Source organism: Polypterus senegalus, chromosome 3 (genome assembly GCF_016835505.1).
Source record: "Polypterus senegalus isolate Bchr_013 chromosome 3, ASM1683550v1, whole genome shotgun sequence".
Classification (NCBI taxonomy): Eukaryota; Metazoa; Chordata; class Cladistia; order Polypteriformes; family Polypteridae; genus Polypterus; species Polypterus senegalus.
Window position 1 is genome coordinate 62,028,789 of NC_053156.1, and position 26,022 is coordinate 62,054,810.

The window sequence follows — 26,022 nt, forward strand, 5'->3', positions numbered from 1 at the left end:
AAGAAATGCAAAAGAGAGAAAGATGTAACTGTATATATTTTTAAAACAGATACTTAAGGCAGCATAACCTTGTATAAAAAATATTCAGGGACAGAAATAGGATGCACAATGTTTTTGTATTTGAGTCCCTTCATGCATATGAGAAATTTGTACATTCTCTCATATCTATATGAAGTATAATGTTTTAAACATTGGCTTTCCTAATATGAGTAGCATAGTGCTCCTGTGGTTAGTGCTACAGCCTAATAGTTTCAGAGTCTTGTATACTTGACAATAACCATTTATTGCATGAACTAAATTTATTTATGCCTACAGCATTAACAAAACATGCTCCCACATTTCTAGCTTTTGTCTCTATTTTTCTATGGGTAAATCCAGTAGAGTGATGCAGGTATGTTAATAACAACAAATAAACAAACAAATAAATAATACAGATTACCGTACAGTACTTGTGCAACTGGAAAAAATTTAGTGGTGTCACTATAAAGCAAGAACTCTGTGAGTGACAGAAAACTGGATAATTCAGCATGAAAAATGCAAACCAATGAGATCTACTAAACACATTTTAGAACAAGAATGGTCAATTGTTCACCCAAAAATTTAAGTTACAGACATGTCAAGCAGAAAAAAATTCTCATAACTGAATTTCACAAAAAATACTGTACAATATAGTTATTGGGCAAGATAATAAATACTGACAGATTTGTATCTAAACACTGTACTGTAAAACTGAGGTCACTAAAAAGTACATTTTAATTTCAGGTCTGCCTTACTATGGTAATCGGGCACTTGTACAATTTAACCATGTCCACTAGATAGTTGAGGATGCCTGATAAGATCAAGTGTTGCTGTAATGGCAAGGTCAAACAGAAAAATTACACTATGAGATCATTAAACAGAAATAAAATTTTAGGCCAAGATAATTTTCTCAGGTGTATAAAAAAGAAAGAGGTCATCCATAGTAAATGCACTGAAGTCCATCTATCCATTTTCCTGAACCGCTTATCAATGGCAGGGTCATGGGATAGCTGGAGCCTATCCCAGCATTCATTGGGATTAAGGCAAAAACCACAATTCTAAAACATATAATAAAGAGATCTCAGTAAAATAACTGCAACCCCCAAACTCTCTTTTTTATTATTTTTTTGTATCTTAGATACATAAAAGAATGCCCAGCAAGACATGGATGGGTTTTTGGTTGCAGAGTCCCACAGGTTTTATCTCCATTGTATTTTTTTTTTCCAATTGACCATCTGACCCTTAGTATAAAACTTTATTTGATTATTGTTTTTTCACTTACTAGGGGGCTCTGCCCCCTGCTCGCTTCGCTTTTTCTCCTTCGCTTCGTCATTGACGTGTCATCTAGAACATATAAAATTACTGTCCTGATAAAACTTATAAGAGCTGGGAGCGCAGGAAAAAGCATTCACATGACTGAGGTTAGATAATAATAATAATAATAATAATAATAATAATAATAATAATAATAATACATTTTATTTTTATAGCGCCTTAGATGACCTTGGTCTTATTTGAAAATAGTTGTAAGTAGGGAGTGACTTGAAAGAATCTTGTGTTAAAAGTCTCCGTCTCACGGGACTTCATACCACACCAACGATTTGGAATCTTTTAATTCGCGCTGGCAACATGAATTAGATGATCTATAAGTCTCTGAATTAAAGTTTAAATCCAAACAATATATAGCGCCTTAGATGACCGTGGTCTTATTTGAAAATAGTTGTAAGTAGGGAGTGACTTGAAAGAATCTCATGTTAAAAGGCTCCATCTCACAGGACTTAATACACACCAACAGTTTGGAATCTTTTAATTCTATCCGGCAACATGAATTAGATGATCTACAAGTTTCCAACTTAAAGCTTAAATCAGAACAATATATTTGATCTCTCTTCGCTGTTCCGTTATTTCACTAATACTTCACTAATTTCTGTTTGTTTGCGCCAATGTGATCTTTCCTATACTTTTTTTGAGACTTTCGAATTTTCGTACTTCCGTTACCTCTAACCTGCTCTGCATGTGTACCGCGCCTTCATTTTTGAATTCTTTACGACGTTCCACTTTGTCATCTACTCTTTGTCCTTTATTTCCGGCCCCGGGCGTGGACTCGTCTCATGGGACGTATAAGTGTCTCTACGAGAAAATCACGTCTCGTCTCCTTCCAAGATTTTATTTTATAATAGAGGGACTACTATTTGTAGAGAACACATACTACCATTTGAAAAGCACCTTGACTTATACTAAGTATTGGTAAGTGCTATAGAAATAAAGGTATTTGCTGTTGTTCTCAAAGAAAAAGAATTGTATTCAGGCCAGAATTAAACTGCAGCATACACTACCAGTCAAAAGTCTGGATACACTCAGAAATGTTCTTTTTTTTATTGAAACTGATTCCTTTTTTATCAAGATACCATTAAATTCATTTAAAAATAAAGCCAAGACATTACTGGTGTTGCTAATGGTTATTACTGTCAGAAATGACTTATTTAAATACACGCCAAATACCAGTGTCATCTGCAACAGTGAAAAGATGACTCTGGGATGCTGGCCTAAGAGGCAGAGTTTCAAAGAAAAGGTCATATCTGAAACAGACAAATAAAAAGAAAAGATTGAATGGGGAAAAGGCATTACAGTAGATAAACGATGATAGGAAATTAATATTATGGTCAACATCATGGAGTAATTGTTTGGTACGTACTTAAGGAATAAGCCAACTGAGCACCTGTAAGGTGTTTGTTCCTCAAAGTACAGACTCTATACTTGCTATACTTGTCCTCTTATTCATCTGGGCCTTACCCCTTTTTTACTATTCTGATTAGATCCAGTTTGCTTTCTTCTCTCAATAAAGTAACAGACACCTTGTATGAAATCTTCTATTTCTTGGCAATCCGTCACATGAAATAACTTTCATTCTGCAAAAAAACAATAGACAGACATGTCTCTTGAGAAACCTGTTTCTTTTTGTTCATTTTTGAACCCAGAACTGAACTTTATGAATGGCAGTACCTTGCAACCCAAGAACAGGATTCTGCCACTAATACAATTAGAAAGAATTCTCTAATAGCCAATTACCATCTAAAATGACCAATTAAGGATAAGTTAAGTGAGTTGACCATTAGGACACTGAAGTAATGCCTCTGCTGTAAACAGGGCTTTGCAGTCATACATTAATAATATCATTTATTAATATATTAATTATATCATTTAAAGCAGTAATTGCCATTAGCAACATTAGTAATGTTTTTTTCTGTATTTTAAAATTAATTTAATGATGTGCTTGTAAAAATGGTATCAATTTCTATAAAAACAGTCCCCTATGAAATATACTGTAATATACCACAAATTATGTGGACAGATCTTTCAATATAATCTATACTAATAAAAGGCAAAGCCCTCACTGACTAACTCACTCACTCACTCACTCACTCACTCACTCACTCACTCACTCATCACTAATTCTCCAACTTCCCGTGTAGGTAGAAGGCTGAAATTTGGCAGGTTCATTCCTTACAGCTTACTTACAAAAGTTCAGCAGGTTTCATTTCAAAATTCTACGTGTAACGGTCATAACGGTCGACAATGTCCGTCATGTTGAACTTTCTTATTTATTGCCCCATCTTCACGAAATTTGGAAGGCGGCTTCCCTGCACTAACCGAAACCAATGTATGCACTTATTTCGGTGGAACTTTCTAACGGTCTTTGTTACTTATGGGCCTATCTTCAAGAAATTTGGTACGCGGGTTCCCAACGCTAACTGAATCCTACTTATGTACATATATACGTCCATAGCCTGCAGCTCGGTCACCATGTGAGGCGGCGTTGGGTCCCCCATCCCAACGCCTCCCACATTGTTGGCTGCCTGCCTATATAAGGCCGTCAGTCACTCCGGTTTCTAAATTCCCTTCCTTGCTTCGCCACGGGATTCACGTCTCCCTGCTGATAACTACAGCCTTTTTATGTAATCCACGGCTTCTCCGCTGTTTTATTGTTCGTTTATTACGATTATAGTTATTGTGTAGGTATTTTAGACTTATTTTACATTGTTCAGGTACCCATTTCCTTTATCGTTCCAACCGTATCCCGATTAAAGTGTCTATCGAGGTGATCACCATCAATCAAATAACTGTCACTTACTGAGTGGTTTCCATGCCCGGAGATGGCACCTGCCTTTTCCATTCTCTTTGTTACATATTGTACGGCCATATCAGGCTCACTCTTGATATCCGGATGAACATTGTGTCTTATGTATTGAATGACTGGAACAGGTTCAAGTTTGTGGACTGATGACGGTACAGAAGATAATTTTACTACACCGGAACACTATAAGAGTGAAATGCTTAAGCCCTTCACCTATGGTTCTGCATGTGAGTTGATGACTGCCGCTGAATTGTTCGGTTGTCACTTTCAAGTGTACCGAAATGGGCAAATATTTTACACCTTTTGACAACCGCCAATGCCTCTTAAACATCTTAGATTCACAGGTGACGATTTCAGTAGTGGACAGTTTGATGTTTATGAATGTTTAAACTCTCAAAAGCTGGATGCAAACCAGTTATATGCTTACAATGCTTGACAGATGCCGAATGTCACTTCAACACAAGTCCTGCAAATACTGTCGTAATTGAAACAAACCATGAAACTCAAACCGATTATGACAGCAGCAATCCAAGCTGTGAGATTTAAGACAAGATTTCTTTTCACATGGCCAACTGTACGTTGCATGCTCAAGAGTAAGCTCAGCGCACAGCTTGGTCATATTACAACCGGAGGGCCGAACTGGCAATGCGGAATACAAGGAGATCTTTAACAAATAATTATTGGTATATTTTCCCTAAGTTTAAACAGGTTTAATTTTCTTCTTAATAAAAATTTTAAGGCAGTACTTTGCTGCCTCGAAGCGCAGGTATTTTGCTAGTGTAACATATATGTATTTAAAAAATTAATTTTTAAGATTGTATTTGAAATATAAAGAGCCATATAGTTCCCCTAAAATATTGTAACAAGCACATTTCCAAATATACTGTGTATAAGACAGGCAATAAACTTTGCATCCAGGTCCTTGGTAGATATTTCATGGCCTATGTTTTTACCTTGAAAACCCTAAATGCAATCTTCCCAATGATTCTAATTTATTTTTACCTCCTGTAACTGACTAAAAGTTGTTCAAGTCAGTTGCCCCACCACAGTTATGCTAGGCAGAATGACCTTTGGGGACTAGTGGTCTTTTTGCCTTGTTGTTTCTACAGCTTATCTGAATTTTTTTTTTTTTTCTCTCTTCCCTGGCCCTTCTGACCTTATCATTGGACGCATCTCTAGAGACTTAAAAAAAATGATTCTATACATAAAGACCCTACTTCTCCATTAAATACATACCTATCTTATGTGTGTATTAATTATTTCTGTATGTTACTAGGGGGCTCTGCCCCCTGCTGGCTTCGCTTTCCAACCCCTGAGTTTGGTTAATCGGATATACAATTTTAAAAGCTTTTTTTTTCCTTTGTTATTGTTTCAATTTCATTATTTGCACTTTTACTTTAAAGTTTCATTAAAAACAATATTTGGAATTACCTTTTCTTCACGATCGCATAGAAGTTTGATTCTGTTTTTTTTGGAGACACATTCTGACAATGCAACGTATAACTGTCCATGAGTGAATATTGTTTCTGTTTCTCTAATAAATAATCCAACTTTTTCTAATGTTTGTCCCTGTGATTTGTTAATTGTCATAGCAAAAGCTATTCTCACAGGAAACTGTAAACATTTTAATACGAACGGCATATCAAGATCTCCTTTGGTGTCTAATGTTATTCGCGGAATATATACATTACCTTTCTTGTCGCCTGTTAAAATTTGCATCGCTTCTCCATGATCATAAATATACACCTGACCGAATTGTGTTTTCTTTGAAATTAAACTTGTCGTTGCTTTAACTGTTGCAGGACCACAGATTCTCATAGTGGTCCATTATTGTGTAAATCTACGTTTTGTGCATTGAATGATGCGAAGGCGAAAAGACATTGTTTTCTGCTCTTTGCCTTTTATTTCTGACCTCGCTTTGTACTGCTATTTTTTCAATTACACCTGGTCCTGATGATTAATTTCCTTTTGTTTGTGCTAATGCGATCTTTACTATCTTCTTTTGATACTGTAGCGACTGACATAATAAAGTGTTACACAAAAGTTTTTCTTGAACAATCGCTGCTTTCGTAACCCCAAACACAACTTTCTAGCACCCTCTCCAACCCCAGGTCTCGCCCCCCCCTTACAGCATCAATCAATACCCCTCTATCAGTCTTCCGTGCTGTACTCTGCCCTCCCTCAAATCGGACATAACAGTCACTTAAAACAAAAAAGGCTTCAACCTGGCTGGTCACTACAATACTTTCGAATTTTACTGCTTTCATATTCTTTACCTTTCTCTGCATGTGTATCGCGCCATTGTTTGTTTGAGCCTTTCAAATTCCACTGCTTTCATAATCTCTTATCTGCCTTTGTTTCTCTCCAACGTTTTTGGGTCTCTTTTCTCCTCTTTTCTTCTCTTTCTTCTTTGTTAGTTGTTGACGTTTCATCTAGACCGTATTGTCCTTATACGCTTTATATGTGCTGAGAGCACAAGATCTGTGTGTGCTACGTGCCTTTACACGACTGAGTGTTTTGCTGGCAGTGCTCTTATTTGATATTGTTTGCATCTCGCGGTTCTTTTAAGTGTCTTCCGAGAACTTCCGAGAAGATCACGTCTCGTTGCCCTGCTTTTCCTTTCCAGGATTTTTTTTTTATAATAGAGAGATTTATTCATTATTATTCTTATCTAATTCTATTTTTAAATTTGTATTTAAAGGAATTTTTTTGACATCTTGTAAGGCACTCTGAGTACATCCTGTGTACTACATTGTGTTATAATGAGAAGTCAACCAAAATGACACCTTTTATTGCCTAACTGAACATATTACCATAAGCAAGCTTTCAAAGCAGCTCAGGGTGCTTCTTCAGATTGGTTGTAACACGGTACAACACACAGACATTGTGCTATACAAATAAATATTGCTGCTGCTGTACTTGGTTAATAAGTTTATAATTTGTGCTGTGTTTCTGTGTGATTTGGTGTAGAACACATCTCAATATCAGAAGGACCTTGGAGATACCTATTGGATATTTTCAATCTCAGGTTAATATATATTTTAAAACATATTTAATATACACAAAAAATAGAGTGTGAAATACACTCTCTAAAATATATTGTGCTGTACACTTGACAGTTTATTTAAAAATATATTATGCATTTTCTAAAATATATCTTACAATACATCATTCCTATTTTCTAAAAATATAATATGCAATATGCTTTTATATTTTGGAAATTACACTACAAAAACGGCAATAACTTGCATATTTCACAATACATTTCAGTATACTACAAGAATTGTGTAATATATTTACTCTTTAGGTATTTCATAAATTTTTTTAAAATTATAATAATCTAACATTTTTTAAAATGTTTTAGATGATGTCATTTTTGTAACGGGTGTAAGTCTGCAAAATATGGGTGAATTATCTTTAATTTTTCTTTGTTTTGTTTAATCATTTATATAAGCATTCAGTTACTTATACTGTATATTTCTCTTTCTATTTCACTTCTACGTCATGTTTTCCTAAAATGTAATTTGTAAATGATTATAAAAAGATAATCTTCAGGTGTCAACGCAGTACGAGTTCGCAACAGGGTGCAGACGTTCATTTCGTCCGACAGCGTGGACCTGATTATACCGCAGTTTCCCATTTCGTGGACGTGTCTGTCAAGCATTGTGTCGCCGATACTTTGTTCCTTTTTCTAAAATCTTCACAAGGGAGAGGCACTGGGCCAAGAATAGACTCTCACGCAACTTCGTATTCTCCCTCACTTCTCTTCCCTCCCTCCTACCGTTCGAGCAGCCGTACCCAATTGCTCCCTCCCCGCCTCCTTCCAAACTCCCATGATCCTCGCTGTCGAATGATGTCATTATTTTTTAACCCGAGAAAAGGGGTGGGGATTTAAGTAATTCCAACAGCTGCACCCCGCCCCTCCTCTTCGGACCCCTGCGGTAGCGAAAAAGGCAGGAGGGCGGGAAGGCGTGAGCGTGGAAAGAAGACTGGGAGGTTCCAAGGAGCGCGAGAGTCGTGTGTGCCTGGTTTCTGTGGTACTCTCTGTCACCCCAAGAGACTGCACCAGCAGGAGACATTGAAGTGTGAGCTGCCGTAGGATCCCAAGGAGTACAGGTAAAACAAGTCTTGGTCTTGGATGGGATAGTGTTTGTGGGAAAGGAGCTTGACGACGCCCCAAGCCGGACAAGTTTCCGTGTACTTTCGGGTCGTTTGACTCGTCATGGAGTACGGCGCGGAGTCGAGCAAAGTTCGCAAATAGGGAGCGTCACAGAGGTGTAGTTGTACCGCCCAGGCTCGCATGGATTTGGAAGGAGTAGTGTCGGCTCATTTCTGATCCTTCTCCACTCGCCTGTTTCTCTTTTGTTTTGTTAGCGGGGTGTCGAATGACTTGAAAGGTTTGTTTATTACGATTAATGTAATAGCTGCCCGCGCCCCTTTCCGTGTCCTTTCTAGGTTCCTCATAGTATGTTTCTTTTTTTGACCGGTTGATTCACAAGGTTGTTCACCATCTGCGCTAGCTAGATAAAAAAAAAACACGTATAGTGCTTCTACTGATAAGAATATTTTCATTTTTTATAGTAAAAAAAAAGTTTTGTCGGCTGTATTTTATTTTGAGCACCGTGTAATCCATTTCAAAACCGAGTAAAGGCTAGTGATGGTACGTTGCCAACCACCCCCGCCCCACAGCGCCACCGCATATACATAGTTGGTCATTTAGTTACCCAGTGTGTTTCAGAACTCTCCAGTACGCTCATGAGCTTGAATACCAGAAGGACGGGGTCACTTATCTCATTAAGCAGATTTTCTTTGTAGATCATCCAACCATTTTCTTAAACCGCTTAATCCTGTTCTAGACCACATACTTATTTTTATTCTGTGTCGTATTTTATTTTAAATAGAACATCGGTGATATTTATTTGAAATAAGAACTTTTACTGGGACTGCGGAATAATTACTTCTGTTGTGTAAACCCTTATCCAGTTTTTGAAGCTGGGGCATCCTGCCAGACAGAGGAGAAAGGGACGGAACTGAACCTAGACATGGCCCCCGTTTATCCTGGACATAGTTTTTGGTTACACTAATAAATATAGGTTAATAACCGCATGCAACCGTCCACTTTATGTGCCACTGACCAAGCAACATTGGTTATGTATTACAATGCTAGTAATTTAATATGGGTATATTGATTCATTAATACAAAGTATGATCAAGTTGTAGTTATTGTTTTGTTCATTTTTAATTTGCTTTGCCTGTGCATGTTACAATGACAACAAACTTTATTGGCCGACTAAGATCTCCAGATCTTTTTTGAATTTCAAGTCTCCCTAAAACCACCTGAGATAGATAATCTTTTCAGAGCGTCCTTAGCCTGCTGCAGGTCACTTGCTACTATGTTTCGCTCTGTCCTCTTCCCATGGCAGGTACTCTGAGCATTCTCAGTGGGACTCTCCAGTGATCTCATCAGACTTTCCTGTTTATGGTAATGCAGTAACTCTACTTCATAGTCCTCTAACATTGTCAAACCCCCTTTTCCCTCCTCGCAAAATCGTGAAGATTTAGGCTAGCAACCCCGTATTACACTCATTTTCATATTTTCTATATTTGGTTTTTCATCTGTGTAAATTTTGTAGCTGTGGATAAGTAGATTGACCTGTAGGTGGAAAGATTTGTCAGAGAGCTTAAACTTCTGCTTCATCACCATCCAGCAGTAACTTAAAAAAAAAAAAAAAGTCATAGTGTTCAGTTAGTGGTAAAGAGAAAACGGAAGTAGAGAATGGAAGATTTCTTACTCTGTCCTTGAGCAAATCTCTCACCAAGAGCTTCAGTTGGATGATTGTAATTAAAAAGCGATGTAACATGCCCAAGCACAGATTTCCATGTATTATCTATCTTGACCTAGGTTGATGCTTTAATAAGTTTATATTAACTAAATGGGATAATTACAGTATATTAGGATAGCTAGAAAGGTAAATAAACAAAATTCCAGTCTGTACTGAGTACTTTCAAAGTTGTGTTTAACAGTTGTAATGAACTTGGTAATATCTGCTTCAGCTGCAATATTGAAAATATACAATAATGTACATTAAAAATTAATTTTTCCTTTCACTCTACCCATTTTGTTCAGTTTATGGTATCTGGGGCTGAAAATATCCCCACATCAATAGAGAAAATTGTGAGGAAAAACAGTCCTAGATGGGGATTGTAGGGCACATTTCGTTAAACAAGGACTGTTTATACTTGCCAGTTAACTTAAATCGCATGACTTTGGGATGAAGAAGTGGTGTATCAAGGTATGTGCAGAACGGGGAGAATACATAAACTGTGTACAGATCATTACCCCATGTTTAAAATTCAGTCACTTAACAGCTATTAAACTGTTTAATTGTTTTCCACTTTTGTTACGGTTACTTTGAATTGCCTTCATTACAAATTTGAATTTTCACCAATTGTTAGTACTTGTAACCATGTTTATTTCTTACATTATGATCAGAAAGTGTTGGTTCTGTGTTGCCATTATGATGCCTTAGTCCCCCAAGAAAGCTCTGCACAATGGTTATTTGAGATTGCATAATATTCCTAGTATATTGTCTCTATTCAAAACTGTACACTCTGTATTCTCATTTGAAAATCCTCACATCCAACTCTGTACTATTTTCCTGGGCTTGCTCTTGCTTCATTTATTGCAATGTGCTTTTTCTGGTATTCTACTTTCTGCTCTCTCTTGGTAGTTCATTAAACCACATTCAAAGATAACTGTTAGGTAAGGACATAAAAACATTAGGTTTGAAGACTTGTCTGGTGGACACTATCAGGAAGTGAGAAGGGATACACAATTTTCGTTTTTAATAAACAAAATAAAGTGTTTCATTAAATTCCGAGGACACCTTGCCACATTATCTCAGAAAAGGATGGATGTGTAATGATTACATCCATCAATTCAAAGGATGTGCCCATTCCAACATGCATCAGACATGAGGCTGAAACAATCCCTAGACAGAGCTTCAGCTTACAAGCACACACATACACTAGCGTTATTTTATCATCAACAAATCCCCAAACCTGCATGTCTTTGGAAGGACACCAGAGCCCACTGTGGAAACCAGGAAAACGTGCAAACACCAGGCAGGGAACACCAGGGACATGACTCCCTGCGAGGCAGCAGCGCTATCGCTGTGCCACAAAGCCACCCCTCAAGTGTAATTATTAATAGTATTATTATGTAAATAAAGTTAATGATTTATCTGTAAAATGTAATATACATACTTTATATGCATTTCATCATGAAAGTGATATCAGGTGTACATCTAAGGATTCTAAATGTGCAGAGAGCTGGAATATCATAAATTGAATGTGTTCTGTGTGGCAATTGCTGGTTGCCGCTGCAGTCAGTACAGGAGGAAGCCTCAGAAGCATGTAGCAATTAAAAACTGGGTAGGTTTTAAGACAACGTTTACGATGTACTACTTTAATAACAAAATAAACTACAGGTTTAAAGTGGAAATTTCGAATTTAAAGACAAAATTTCCACTTTAATCACAAAACAGACCTTTTCTCTGTGTCCTTTTTTTTTTTTTTGCTGTGGCTCCAGTACGCTTCTGTACATTCTGATGCTGCTGTGAAGGTTAATTAAAAAAAAAAAAAAAAGACGGCACAGAAGATGGTATGTGAGACCTTTAAAATGTATCGTATGATTACGATGGGGAATGTGTGATGCTTCAAATGTACCATGAATACATTTGTATGTCAGCATTTTGCTTCACCATGTCGAACCATTCATCAAACATCGCAGCACACACATTGATCCTGTAGGATGTACAAAGCGGCTTGCTGTCATATTGATAGTAAACAGATACTCTGACGTCACATTCCAACTTGAACACACTGCACCCCCTGCCTTTTTTGTAGTACTGCTACTCACGCACACATCACGTTAATTTCTGAGGATGTGCTCAGAGGACACGTCAAATGAACGCTGGGAATGTGTGGTAGCCATGATACATGTGTGTAAGCATTCTGAGTGTGAAATATAAACCCACCCTAATAAGAAGACTTAATGTTCTGTAATAATCCTGACAGATTTTTTTCAAGCTATTAAGGTCTACTGATCATAATATAATAAGTTTCATAGTATTTTGTAAGAATCTAAACTAAATTTTAGTAGTAATAATAATGTCAAGCAAATGCAACAAAGTCAAAATGAATACCAAGGTATGTTTTAAGAGGATATAGTGTATAATGTAGAACTACTTACTAGGAGAATAAAGAGTTGAGCAAAAATTGCAAATGGAAAAACTGCTATATAACGTGTAGCTTATGCATGCATGAGAAGAATGGTTAAAAGTAAAAGTAGAGCTAAAATGCGTTTTCTGCAGAGTTCTGCTCTAACTGCAAGAGTTTTTATCTGCGGAGGTTCAGTGCTTTATTAGTAAATGAATGGTCAAGGAGGCAAGCAATGAAGTGACATTTTTTTATTACAAATGTAACAGTAGACACACTATACTGTAATGTAGTGCTGCTGTAAGTAAAAAAAAAAAAAAAAATTCCAATTCACACCTCAAATCATTGGTGTTCATTCCACTCATCAGTATAGTCTGCTTAGAATAGTTATTTTGAGACAATGTTGTTGCAAACATAGTAGTTTCTATGATATTTTATGTGTTCTTTGAATTATAATTAAGGCAAGGGATCCATTATTTTAGCATGGAGGAACACAATGATCATGTTAACAATAATAGGAAATTTTGTGCAAAATAACTTTCCATGTTCAACTAGCTGCAAAATACCAACAAGTCAAGATATGACGGTCCCCAAAGTACTGTCTTACTCTGTAATTTCTTCTACATAATCTTTATTCACCATGTGAGTCACTAGGTTCCAGGAGAAACATTGAGTACTTCAATCTACATCTCCTTATAACTTCAACTTGCTTAAATGAAAGATGTTCAACCTTTTTCTCATAAGTCATAAAATAATGGTCCTGAAATAAGTCTCAAAAGAACTAGAAAGTTTTTGGAACATCCTCTAACCCCAATAAATGTTTCTTATAATATGGAAACAATTTCCCTTCTCTACACTATCTGCATGTGGGTAGTTGCACTACTACTCCCAAGTCAGTTTCATGAGGCGTACTTTCAGACTTTTCAAGTTTGAGCTTCACTTTGCATGTTTGACACTTTACTATTGTTTATATTACATTTTTCTGCCTTCGTCAGCATTCTGTAAAGATACGTTTGTAATATTCTACTGATTCTATTCTGCTTCTCAAACTAGTTTAATGTCATCTGCATACTAAATCAGCCCGTTAGCTGCAGGTTATTTACAGAAATAATTAAAAAAAAAAAAAAATTCAGTCTATTTTTAACATTACTTAATTAAAAAAACTTATTTGCACTATTGCAGTGTTTTTTGTGTTTTACTCAATTTTGCACTTATTTAAATAGTATGCTTTGAACTTCTAGTTCTTTCAGTTTGATCACTAGCCTTTTATACAATACCTTATGAAAAGATTTTTGAACATCCACATAAATATTGCTTCTAGCCCTTTGATCAAATGCTTTTCTCATTGAATTCGCAAAAAGTAACTCTCCCCATATAAAACCATAATGGTTGTTCTCCAGTACTCTTGTATTGGTGGGTTGTTTAGTCTTTGCTTTAATAATTACTTCCATTAATTTATTGGTGAAGCACCTTACTGGCCTCATAGATGTGCTGGTTGGCCTGATCGCCTTTTTTAAGTAACGGGTTAAATTGTAAGCTTCCTGTAGGCACTGATTTCTGAAAGGTTTTGTATGCAGATCGGCCCCAACATTAAAACCACTTGCATAATGTTGTGTAGGTCCCTCTTGTACAACAAAAAAGAAGCTTTGACCTGTTTAGGCATGGACTCCACAAAACATCTGAAGGTATCTTGTATCTGACTCCAAGTTGTTTGCAACAGATCCTTTAATCTGCAAGGTGGGGCCTCCATGGATTGAACTTGTTTTTCCTGAAAATCCAACAGATGCTTGGTTGATTTGAGATGTGGGGAATTTAGAGGGCAAGTCAACACCTTGAACTATTAGTCATTTTCCTCAAACCATTTCTAAACAATTTTTACAGTGTGACAAGGCACATCATGCTGAAATAGGCCACTGTCATCAGGAAATACCATTGCCACAAAAGAGTGCACAAGGTCTGCAACAATTTTTAGGTAGGTGATACGTATCAAAGTAACATCCGCATGAATGTCAGGAGCCAAGGTTTCCCTGCAAAACATTGCCCAGAAAATCACACTGGTTTGCTTTCTTCCAATATTGCATCCTGTTGCCATCTCTTCCCCAGGTAAACAATGTGTTTGTACCCGGCTGTCATCCTGATCTAAAACAAAATGTGGTTCATCAAACTAGATAACCACCTTCCATTTCTCTGTGGTCCAGTTTTGACTCTCAAGTGACCATTGCAGGTGTTTTTGGCAGTAGACAGGGGTCAACGTTAGCTCTCTGTTCTGTGGTTATGCAGAAAGCTGCAAAGCCCTGTGAGTTCTGATACCTGTCTGTCATGCTCAAGATTTTTTTTTTCCTTTTTCCTCCTCTACTTCGAAATCTTACCAGACCTTTAAAACTGACACTTTTGCTGTAAAATATTCCATCCCTTGACAGGTACCTTTGTAAATAGATAATGTTATTCACTTCACCTGTCCATGGTTTTAACATTGTGGCTAATTGCTATCTATTGATGGTAATTGTTGTAATTTGATTTAAGATTCTTTATAGTACAAAGAATATTCATATTTACATGACAATCTTGGCTCCAGCAGACCCCCGTGATCCTGTGTTAGGGTTAGAAAATGACTGACTGTTTCCATCCATTTTCTTAACCCTCTCATCCAGGGCAGGGTCACAGTGTAACCATGACTGACTGTTTCCATCCATTTTCTTAACCCTCCTATCCAGGGCAGGGTCACAGTGTAACCGGAGCCTATCCAAGTAGTCATCTGGCACAAGGCAAGAATAATACTTGTACAGGGTGCTGGCCCATAATAGGGTGACCACATGTACACATTCTAAGTTCAGTTAGTGCTAAAAAACAGCAATGAGAATAAGACTCCATAGTGATGCAACATGTTAACAGTTCTATTTACAGAACTGTTAAGCCATGTCCATTCCTTCAAAATGAGTAACATAAACTTGGATATAGTAAATTAAAGCGTTCCTTGATTATTCTTTATAGGCAGCATTGCTAATTTATGATGTTGTCATTATTTTTTGGGTAAACTGCAGCAAAATGAGAAATAAAGGTTCAAATATCTGCAATGGCATGCTGACCTGATTATTAGACAACATGCATGGATTTCTAATCCCTGTAACAATGCATCAACCATTTCACTTCACTAAATCTAGCACTGCACCTCCCCAGAAATGTTTAAGTGGGATAATCACCTTCAAAGTGCAGTGGTGCAATAACATCCGTAAATTTGGCAGCTATCATTTGTAAGCTAGCAAAGATAAGGAAACAACTTATCACTGGATACTCTGACTGTTTGGGGGAAAAAAAACTTTTGTATACCACGCCTACATTCATTTTTGCTATGCTAAGTTCTAGACTATGAAGCTTGATTCTGACCCACCTCTCTTTTGGTCTTGGTCAGCTTATCTAAGACCGGACCAGCACCTTGCAGGTTAAGATATCTGAGAGCACCCCTTTGCATCCAAATATGTTTAGCTTATAATGGCTAGGGGGGTGATGGTGGGAGTAATGTAAATGTTTATCTTCGCAGGATGACATTTGTTTTCCTATCATCTACTACTTGTGATCTCTTATCAGAAAAATGTTTATTGTATCAGAATACCTAAATGAACCTGTAAAAAGAAATGACCAGGTAAAATGAATACATAGATTTAATTATGAAATTCTTTGAAAAGGAGGACTGACTAAAAAAGCAGTGTGATACCTTATATTTTTATATCCAGCAAGCTTACTCGTCCATGGTTTGGGTGAAATTTTTTATAATGCTGTAATTGCCCAAATCATGGTTCCATATATGCCAGCCATGTCCATTCCTTCAAAATGAGTGATATTGCTACCTTTAAATTTTTTGACTGCCTATTTTTTTTGTTAACCTCACATAATTATTTCCCAACAGAAGAAGCCAATTTATTTTTTTTTTTAACGCTCTTAGAACGCATGTCATGCAGAGGAATAGCAGTAAGTCAGTATTGGCAATTGAACTGGAGCCTTTCAAAGCTGTTTTACATGGGCCCTAAAAGAGATTTTTTTATTTTTTTTGGTTAGTTCAGTTTTCACCTGTATGCTCATTATAGTAAAGTCACTGATCGACAGTACTTGCAGATATAACGTTTAGATGTTGTAAGTGCAATAAATCAAGCCACAATTGATTTGTGGACTTTGAAATGGGATTAAAATGACACCTTAAAAGTAATATTACTGTGAAACAGTTTCAGCAGATTCATGTGAAATATATGCTGTAGGTAGCAAAATATTTCAGGTTGAAAAAAAAAAGTTGGGAATTGACTGTGTGCCTGCTTCAGTAATGATGTTTTAGAATTCTTCATTCAGTAGACAACACTGGTAACAACCCGAAATAGCTTATTTGACTAGTTGTCTATTTTGTGTTGTCTCGGGTGATTTAAAAGTTGATGCTGTTAGCAGGTTTGGCTGGTCATGGTTTCACTGAAGAAATACATGAAATTTTACCAATACATTGAATGGCTAGAAAGCCTCCAGAAGAGGTTTACAAACAAGGTCAACACTTTCTTCCAGTAAAGACAAATGCTATATGTGGTACAAGTGGGATGATCTTCCCACAGAAGCCCAAATTAACTTCATCCTGAGGATAGCTAAATAAGTTTGTGTTGGTAATGTTAGGCCAATACTGTACTAAAATGCTGGATTAAACTTGGACTCTAGACCCATCATTCTATTTGTAAAATTTTGAAAGCAGGGATCTGTTGTAGGGCATTTAAAACCTGTGCAGATCAATCTGAGAGAGCTGCAGGAAGAGAAGTTTAGAGATAAAGTACAGGAAGGGATGGAGGAGCCGTTACATCCAAAAAAATGTGAATTTTAAAAGATCTGGGTAACATTCAAAACCACACTTCTTAGGGTAATAATGCCATTATAAGATAGGAGCAGAAAAAAAAAAAGACAACTGCATTGTGTCAGGAGACTGTGAAATAGGCTGTAAAGGAAAGGAAAACCCTCTTTAAGATGTGGAAGTTCAAGAAGGAGGAAGATTGTAGGTTGCAGTCAGGCCAGAAAGATGAGCTAGCTTTAACTACAAGCTTCAGAATTATGAGTATTGTTAGGAGTACTTGGCAAGATCTGTCTAAACCTTTCAAACAATTGCCAAGTGAGTGTAACAAAAGTGTGAAAGCAATTGGGGATTGAGCTGAATTTTCTGATTCAACAAGGACAACCCCATATATGAGGCTGGCAAGACCAAAGAAAGTTGGGAGGAGTACTTCAAACAATTCTTGACTCCAAGTGGTGGGCCAGCAACATCATTCTCTGTTCATTCTGAGATATCCAGACCTAAAATAACCAAACATTCTTCAGACGGGTAATAAACAACAGTGCGGATAATGAAGCAGCAGAAGTAGATGCAATATCGAGAGGTTTTATTTTAGCCTGTGATGAGGCATTGTGTGCTTAACAGATCTCCCAGAAGGCCTGCACAAAAGAAATGTACCTGGAGGACAGGTAGGTAACCTTGGTTGTCCGAATTTGAAATAAAAGGGAAGCAAAAAAGAACCGGTTGGTAATGAGATTTCTCTTCACTGTAACAACAATTCTAGTGACTATGGATTTGGGGAGTTTAGTGTAGGTTTTTTTTTTTTTTTTTTTTTTATTTTAAAAAGCCCACAGTGAGAATATCAGCCTATCTGTCAACATTCAAATACAGTATAACTGACATTTTATGCCTAGTAACTGAAAAATTACTATAGTTTAAAATAAGTGCTAAAAAGAAACATTATTATATCACTGCCATGTGAATTAGTGATTATCAAGATAATTTAGGATATTTTCATTTGCACAAATTCTTTTAAGTTGCTCTTGTAACAATACAAATTTTCAAGTCTGGTTTAGCCAAAAGCCATGTTTTCTAATGTATAACTTGTGCTGTTGTGAGATTTATATTTACATCGGCATAGGTGATTAAGAACACTGAAAAATAATATTTAATAGACAAGTCAAATTCAAACTTCTGATGCTTTCATTTTCTAAATATCTCCCCGTTTGATTCAGTGTTTTCCGCAAATAGAACATCTTGCGGCGGGGTGTTACAGATTTGTGTTCAAATGCCAACGCAACTGAAACTTTGTTACACGCAAACTGTTTAGAAACTACAACTTTACAAGTAATTTAGCAGTGGCATATGTTATGCAAACTCCAAATGTCCCGTTTGTTTTTAAAATTTATAAAATCCTGCTGCGTCTTTTTCATTGTAACATTACTCCTGCAATGCCAATTAAACAGCTAGAGATGTATTTATTATATTCATAACAAGAGAGAAAACGACACTATGACTTACTACTACATCAGATTTTCAAAATGTTGCACCATTGGCAAACACACATGCTCGATCAAAACATAACTTTCTAGGGTTTGCTTACCTGCTGAGAATGAATGTTGTTTGAGTATATACATGCATATATCTCTGTTACTCAGTTTTTGTGCATCATTGTAGCTACAATTTTTAAAGTGCTTGGTGTCAAATAAAGGTATTGTACACATACAAAATGACTTTGCAATCTCAAATTTGATTTCTAAGCCGAGTAAATAAATTTAATTTTCTAGTAGATTACTTTTAGTTGCAAGTTAGAATTTTCCATGAAATAGAAAAGTGTGCCAGTGTAAGTTAATATACACCACAATGGCTGCTGGTGTACCTCAAATAAGTAAAGAGTTCAGGTTCTGTGTATTATATTTGTTCATCTGTTTGTGTTATATTTAAATTCTTATTTAACTGTCAGAGAAACAAACATTTAAATGGAAAATTCCTTTTTGTTTGTTGGTTATTATTGATTTGTTTGTTAATGGTGCAAAATCTTAATTTTCTTTTTTTTTAAATTACCTTATTAGCACAATGCAAAATAGCAGTTATCATGACCATTATACAGTTGATTTAAATATATGTGAGAATTGACTCACAAAAATGTATATTAAACATCAAAATGGTAACATTTACCAAGGAGACCCCACATGCACCTACTGCTAGTTCAGATTTTTGAAGGAGAAACCGAGATATGCCCCAACTTTAAGAGTACCTTTGTGAAATCAAACTTTTCACTATAAGATGATTATTATTTAAGAATTCATGCAAAACCACCTTACTTTCTGTTGTTTTCAAGCAGATTTGAATAAGAGATATTACTGTATCTTAGGTCTGTGTTTACTAATACAGAGTTAGCAGTTGAAATGGTCTGGCCATGGCTATATCCCATTTGTTCTGGTATCATTTAAATATGTGCCATATGTACTTTTACAGTTTTTATCACATTTTAGTTGTACTAGTGAACATTACTTTTCCTGTAAAAAAAACAAATGAACAACACAAATTAAGTGTTTGTGGATTTGTTTTTCCCAAATAAATATGCTGTTTTAGTAACTTGGCTGCCTGCATATGTCTACATTTGTGTGCTTCCATTAACACATTACATGCGTTATTATTAGACAGGTGCCAAATGCTTCATATCATTGCAAGCTGAGCCACAAAAATGTCTAGTCAATGTACAAGTTTTGAAATGATAAATTTTATTTTAGCATGAGCATAAGAAGCAGCTCATTTTGTCACGATTGTAGGAAAGTGAGGGTGATGTTCTATCCAGTGTGGTGTTTTACGCCCAGTGCAATCGTAATTGCTCCAAGTGATCCGTACTGAATAAGCTGGTTAAAAAATAGGTGGATGTTTGGATGAACACCTTCAGCCATATCCATTACCATTAAATAATAAATGCAAAGAGTTGTTGGTTTGTGGTTTTTTTTTTTCTCTCCTCTAAGGTATGTGATGTTGTTTTCATGGTATTAATCTTTCCATTTCACATGTGTGATACTCAAAGAGAAAATAATTGCAATCTATAGCTGTTTATACATGTATGTATAACACTCTATAATCTTGACAAAGTGGTAATTTTTGGTTTTGCCTTGAAAGAGCTGGAGATTTTCTATTTTGATGAAGTTACTCTATGTGGGATTTTTTTTTTTTAAATTAGCATGCCTCCATTAATCCCATACTGAAATTCAAGCCTTGAGTCCAATCATTGTCATATACATATTTCATTGGAAACCATTATGGTTTCCTTGTTGATTATATAGGTGTGTGGTAGAGGAGCCATTCAGTGTGGGTGAGGGCTAAGCGAAAGAGGGCTCCTCTGATGTCACCAGGAAGCCCTCCATTTTGTATTGCTCACCACCTGTGATTATGTGAACAGTTGTCCTTTAGCTAACAGTGTAAAAAAACTGATTTTAAGGACAGTTTATTCTAGTTGGCATAGTTTCACAGCTGATCGTTTATTGGCAGTTACCTCAGTACTAAATGTGGCATACATCATGGTGTGATCCCATGAAAATATAGGTCTCTGTGCTTTAATACCAGGCTGGTGGCAAAAAATTTGTGGAAATAGTCAATGAACAGCATCCTGACATAGGTGTTTTTTGACCTGTTTTTGTCCAGGTCAAGAGAGATGGCATCATCCGCACATCTGTTACAATGGTATGCAGACAGGTCAGCAGGGATGTTGTGATTAATATGGATCGTGACCAGTTTCCCTAGACACTTCATCACTGTGAAGTTGAACACAGTGGACTAATAGTTATTCAGGCAGGAAACAGAAGATTTCTTTGGCACAGGTGAAATATTTAAAAAAAAAAAAAAATACCACTGTGGCACTATATATATCGGTGTTCACCTGTAACAGCTGGGTGGTGTATGCCTTCAGGACGAGGGATGGAATGCTGTCTGGGCCAGCAGCTTTGTGGGAACCACACCACTTTCTGGTACCACTGGAAACATAACAACAACAACATTTATTTATATAGCACATTTTCATACAAACAGTAGCTCAAAGTGCTTTACATAATAAAGAATAGAAAAATAAAAGACATAATAAGAAAACAAAATAAATCAACATTAATTAACATCGAATAAGAGTAAGGTTCAATGGCCAGGGGAGACAGAAAAAACAAAAACTCCAGACGGCTGGAGAAAAAATAAAATCTGTAGGGATTCCAGACCATGAGACCGCCCAGTCTCCTCTGGGCATTCTACCTAACATAAATGAAACAGTCCTCTTTGGATTTAGGGTTCTCACGGAAGGGCTTGATGAAGATGGTCACGTAGAATTCTGACTTTTAATCCATCCATCATTGTTGGAGCATCATGAAGCTTTGAGTAGGTGGAGGTGGTGCAGGCCACCACCACAAAGAAACCGGAAAAAGAAACAGAAAAGAGACTAGGCGTCAGTACGGATTTTAGAGCCACAATGAATAGTTATTATGAGGAAATTGAACATATAGAGTATCAGGATTAAGTTAAATTGAAGTTATAGAAAGGCCATGTTAAAGTAATGTTTTCAGCAGTGTTTTAAACTGCTCTACTGTATCACCCTGGCAAATTCCTATTCCCACTCTGAGCCCAGAGGCATAAAATGCTCAAAGCAGTCATTCAGCTCATCCGGGAGTGAGGAGATGTCTCTGGGCATGTTTGGTGAGGTTTTGTAGTCTGTGGTCGCTTGTATATGTTTCCACAGTCCTCTTCAATTGCTGCTGCTGTATTAATTTTCCAGCCTGCTTCTGAGTCTTTGCCTTTTTGATCAGCCTCCATTGCTTCTACCTGGAGCTCTTGCCATGGAGTGTCATTTGAATTTAAAGCAGCATTTCCATTTCCTCAGGTACAGTACATTTGAACAGCGATGTTCACCCAGGGCTTCTGATTAGGGTAGGGACATGCAGTACTGGTAGGCACACACAAGTTGATATAAAACCTCACTTAATCCGTCATCAAGTTTGCATATTCATCCAGGATCTTTGAAGAATCTTTGAAAGTGGGCTAGTAAGTTAATCAGTCTTAAAGTTTGGATTCATGCTTGGGATGTTGGGTTTTGACTCTTCAACAGGGATCCATACTACTAGAGCTTCTTGCATTCCTCAGCTTGTATTGTATTCCCCTTATCCTTCTCTCAGCTGCTACCAACTCTTTACTGTTCTCCTTCTGCCTTTTTATTAATCATATATTCTATAGCCGTTATCATTTTTGTGTTAACCTTTTAAATCACATTAAAATGTGATGGAGTTGTGGTAAAGCTCCTGGCTGTATGTGGATTTTATTTAGTCATTAGGACATTTTTTGTTTTGATGCTGTGGAAGTGAGAGTTTACAATAATAAAAAAAAAACACTATGAGCTTCAGTAGGCTTCAAACAGTTTATCCTCTACTGTCCTGCACTTTGCACTTCTTCATACCCACAGAAATTATTAATCCTTAAGATACTGACACTTTAAAGGTTTTTTCCTTACAAACAATGGTTACCACACCTAAAAATCATACTAAATACAGTGGTGTGAAAAACTATTTGCCCCCTTCCTGATTTCTTATTCTTTTGCATGTTTGTCACACAAAATGTTTCTGATCATCAAACACATTTAACCATTAGTCAAATATAACACAAGTAAACACAAAATGCAGTTTTTAAATGATGGTTTTTATTATTTAGGGAGAAAAAAATCCAAACCTACATGGCCCTGTGTGAAAAGTAATTGCCCCTTGTTAAAAAATAACCTAACTGTGGTGTATCACACCTGAGTTCAATTTCCGTAGCCACCCCCAGGCCTGATTACTGCCACACCTGTTTCAATCAAGAAATCACTTAAATAGGAGCTGCCTGACACAGAGAAGTAGACCAAAAGCACCTCAAAAGCTAGACATCATGCCAAGATCCAAAGAAATTCAGGAACAAATGAGAACAGAAGTAATTGAGATCTATCAGTCTGGTAAAGGTTATAAAGCCATTTCTAAAGCTTTGGGACAACAGTGAACCACAGTGAGAGCCATTATCCACAAATGGCAAAAACATGGAACAGTGGTGAACCTTCCCAGGAGTGGCCGGCCAACCAAAATTACCCCAAGATCGAAGAGACAACTCATCCGAGAGGTCACAAAAGACCCAAGGACAACGTCTAAAGAACTGCAGGCCTCGCTTGCCTCAATTAAGGTCAGTGTTCACGACTCCACCATAAGAAAGAGACTGGGCAAAAACGGCCTGCATGGCAGATTTCCAAGACGCAAACCACTGTTAAGCAAAAAGAACATTAGGGCTTGTCTCAATTTTGCTAAGAAACATCTCAACGATTGGCAAGACTTTTGGGAAAATACCTTGTGGACTGATGAGACAAAAGTTGAACTTTTTGGAAGGCAAATGTCCCGTTACATCTGGCGTTAAAGGAACACAGCATTTCAGAAAAAGAACATCATACCAACAGTAAAATATGGTGGTGGTAGTGTGAAGGTCTGGGGTTGTTTTGCTGCTTCAGGACCTGGAAGGCTTGCTGTGATAGATGGAACCATGAATTTTACTGTCTACCAAAAAATCCTGAAGGAGAATGTCCGGCCATCTGTTAGTCAATTCAAGCTGAAGCAATCTTGGGTGCTGCAACAGGACAATGACCCAAAACACACCAGCAAATCCACCTCTGAATGACTGAAGAAAAACAAAATGAAGACTTTGGAGTGGCCTAGTCAAAGTCCTGACCTGAATCCAATTGAGATGCTATGGCATGACCTTAAAAAGGCGGTTCATGCTAGAAAACCCTCAAATAAAGCTGAATTACAACAATTCTGCAAAGATGAGTGGGCCAAAATTCCTCCAGAGCGCTGTAAAAGACTCATTGCAAGTTATCGCAAACGCTTGATTGCAGTTATTGCTGCTAAGAGTGGCCCAACCAGTTATTAGGTTCAGGGGGCAATTACTTTTTCACACAGGGCCATGTAGGTTTGGATTTTTTTTTCTCCCTAAATAATAAAAACCATAATTTAAAAACTTCATTTTGTGTTTACTTGTATTATATTTGACTAATGGTTAAATGTGTTTGATGATCAGAAACATTTTGTGTGAAAAACATGGAAAAGAATAAGAAATCAGGAAGGGGCAAATAGTTTTTCACACCACTGTAGAAGTTAGTTTCTATATAAATAATATGGCAATAAACATGAATTTAGACCAACAGATAATAAACTGTAATGATGTGTACATTGCTCAGCTGTAGTTTTCATTTCGAAAAGCAGAGGTGTGATGAGCAGATCGCTACTGTTCATTAACTAACTGATTTGTTTAAATTTTGGACCCCAATTTTCTTTCTTTTTCGCTGCTTAATGTAGTAGATTGACTTTTGCCAGCCATTATCTCCAGCTCCTGATTCATATTCAAACTTTAATAGTACCTTGTTAACAAATCAGGCTTTGAAAATTGCTGTTGTAGGGGTAAAATTAGTCATATTAAGCTTTTTTTCAGGTGTTTGCTTAAACTGGTGATTTTTATTCTGATAGATCCAGTATAACACAAATCTATAAAGTATCATTACAAACATAAAACTCGAAGACAACAATAATCATTCCCAAAAACTTGTAAGCAGCCAGTTTCTCAAAAATGCATTGAGACTGATATATTTTTTGGACTCGCATCTTGTAGGTAGTCTGTTGGGAAGCCTGGTGGCCCTGATGTTGATTGACTTGAGCTTATCAGGTGAAAGGAAACTGGTTAATTTTGGGAAAGGGTCTAATGGACTGGAAAAGATGTTTACTGTTCCAGAGTGAAATGTTAAATGAATCCACAGTGGGAAGGTGTCAGCCCTTGATATTATTGTGCTAGACACCACTCTGTCTAGCTGCTTTCAGAATTTGCAAGCATTGACATATTTAACCTTAATGTTAAGTGTTAACATTTTACTGATTCCTATGATACTCCAGTCGTCTTTAGTGCAGGTGAGCTATCTTAACCATAAAAGATGTTCAGTAGTGTTAGTGCTAGAAATGGTGGTGGCCATCTATTAATGTATAGAGTGTAGAGTGATATTTTGCCATGTTTAAAATCCACCATGTATGTTTTTTTTTTTCTTAATCTACATTTGAAAACCATTTGTTTGTGGGTAAGGGGGAAAAGGAGCCTTGATGAGATACAATACTCTTTTGAATTCTCAATAATTGGGTGGGGGTTCATGGACATCTACATATACATTTATTGAATGTGTAAAAACTTAATAGAATGGTTTTGTTAATATTATGTTACATTTACCTCAAGTATTGTGCAGAGCCAACTAAGGTGGTGCGGGCATGTGAGGGGAAAAAAAAAAGGCAGACAATTGGCTTAGGAATTGTGTCGGTGAAGAGGATAAGGTTGACACGAAGGCCGAAAATAAGATTGTTGGAGATGGAATGAAAAGAATGAAGTACACAGAGAAAGAAAATTTTATGGGTTAACTGGCTAACTTTTATAAACCATGAAAATATCTGTTAAACCAAAGGCAGTGATAAAGATAAAGAACAGCATTGTAGTCAGTAAAGAGTGTGTGGATGTACATGCTGTATAATTCTGATTGAGTGTCTCGAAGCCTCTTGAACACTGTGTACTCCACAGATTTTGTTAGGTATGAGTCATTCAAATACTTTCAGTATAAAAGTCAATAAAGCAGTACAATGAATATTTTTGAATTTCTAAATTGTCATCTTAACAGTTCATGAGAATAGAAACCAGCTGGCTTGTTCAGGACTTAAATACCCATATAGAAACGTGATTAGTTCCTGACAATGTTGTGTATGCTAAGAAGCCACCTTATATAATTTTCTCAAAAAATAAGTGGCTGAAGGAACATGTCAGA

At 36.7% G+C, this 26,022-nt stretch overlaps 1 protein-coding gene across 1 annotated transcript in view; it reads left to right on the plus strand.

Annotated features, from left to right (window-relative positions):
* Positions 1–8,035: 8,035 nt before the first annotated feature.
* LOC120525195 (rho-related GTP-binding protein RhoA-D) overlaps positions 8,036–26,022 on the plus strand; it is a 52,080-nt gene continuing 34,093 nt past the window's right edge. Inside the window, exon 1 of the mRNA XM_039747302.1 lies at positions 8,036–8,269. The gene's annotated coding sequence lies outside the window, so the exon portion shown is untranslated. The remainder of the gene's footprint in view (positions 8,270–26,022) is intronic.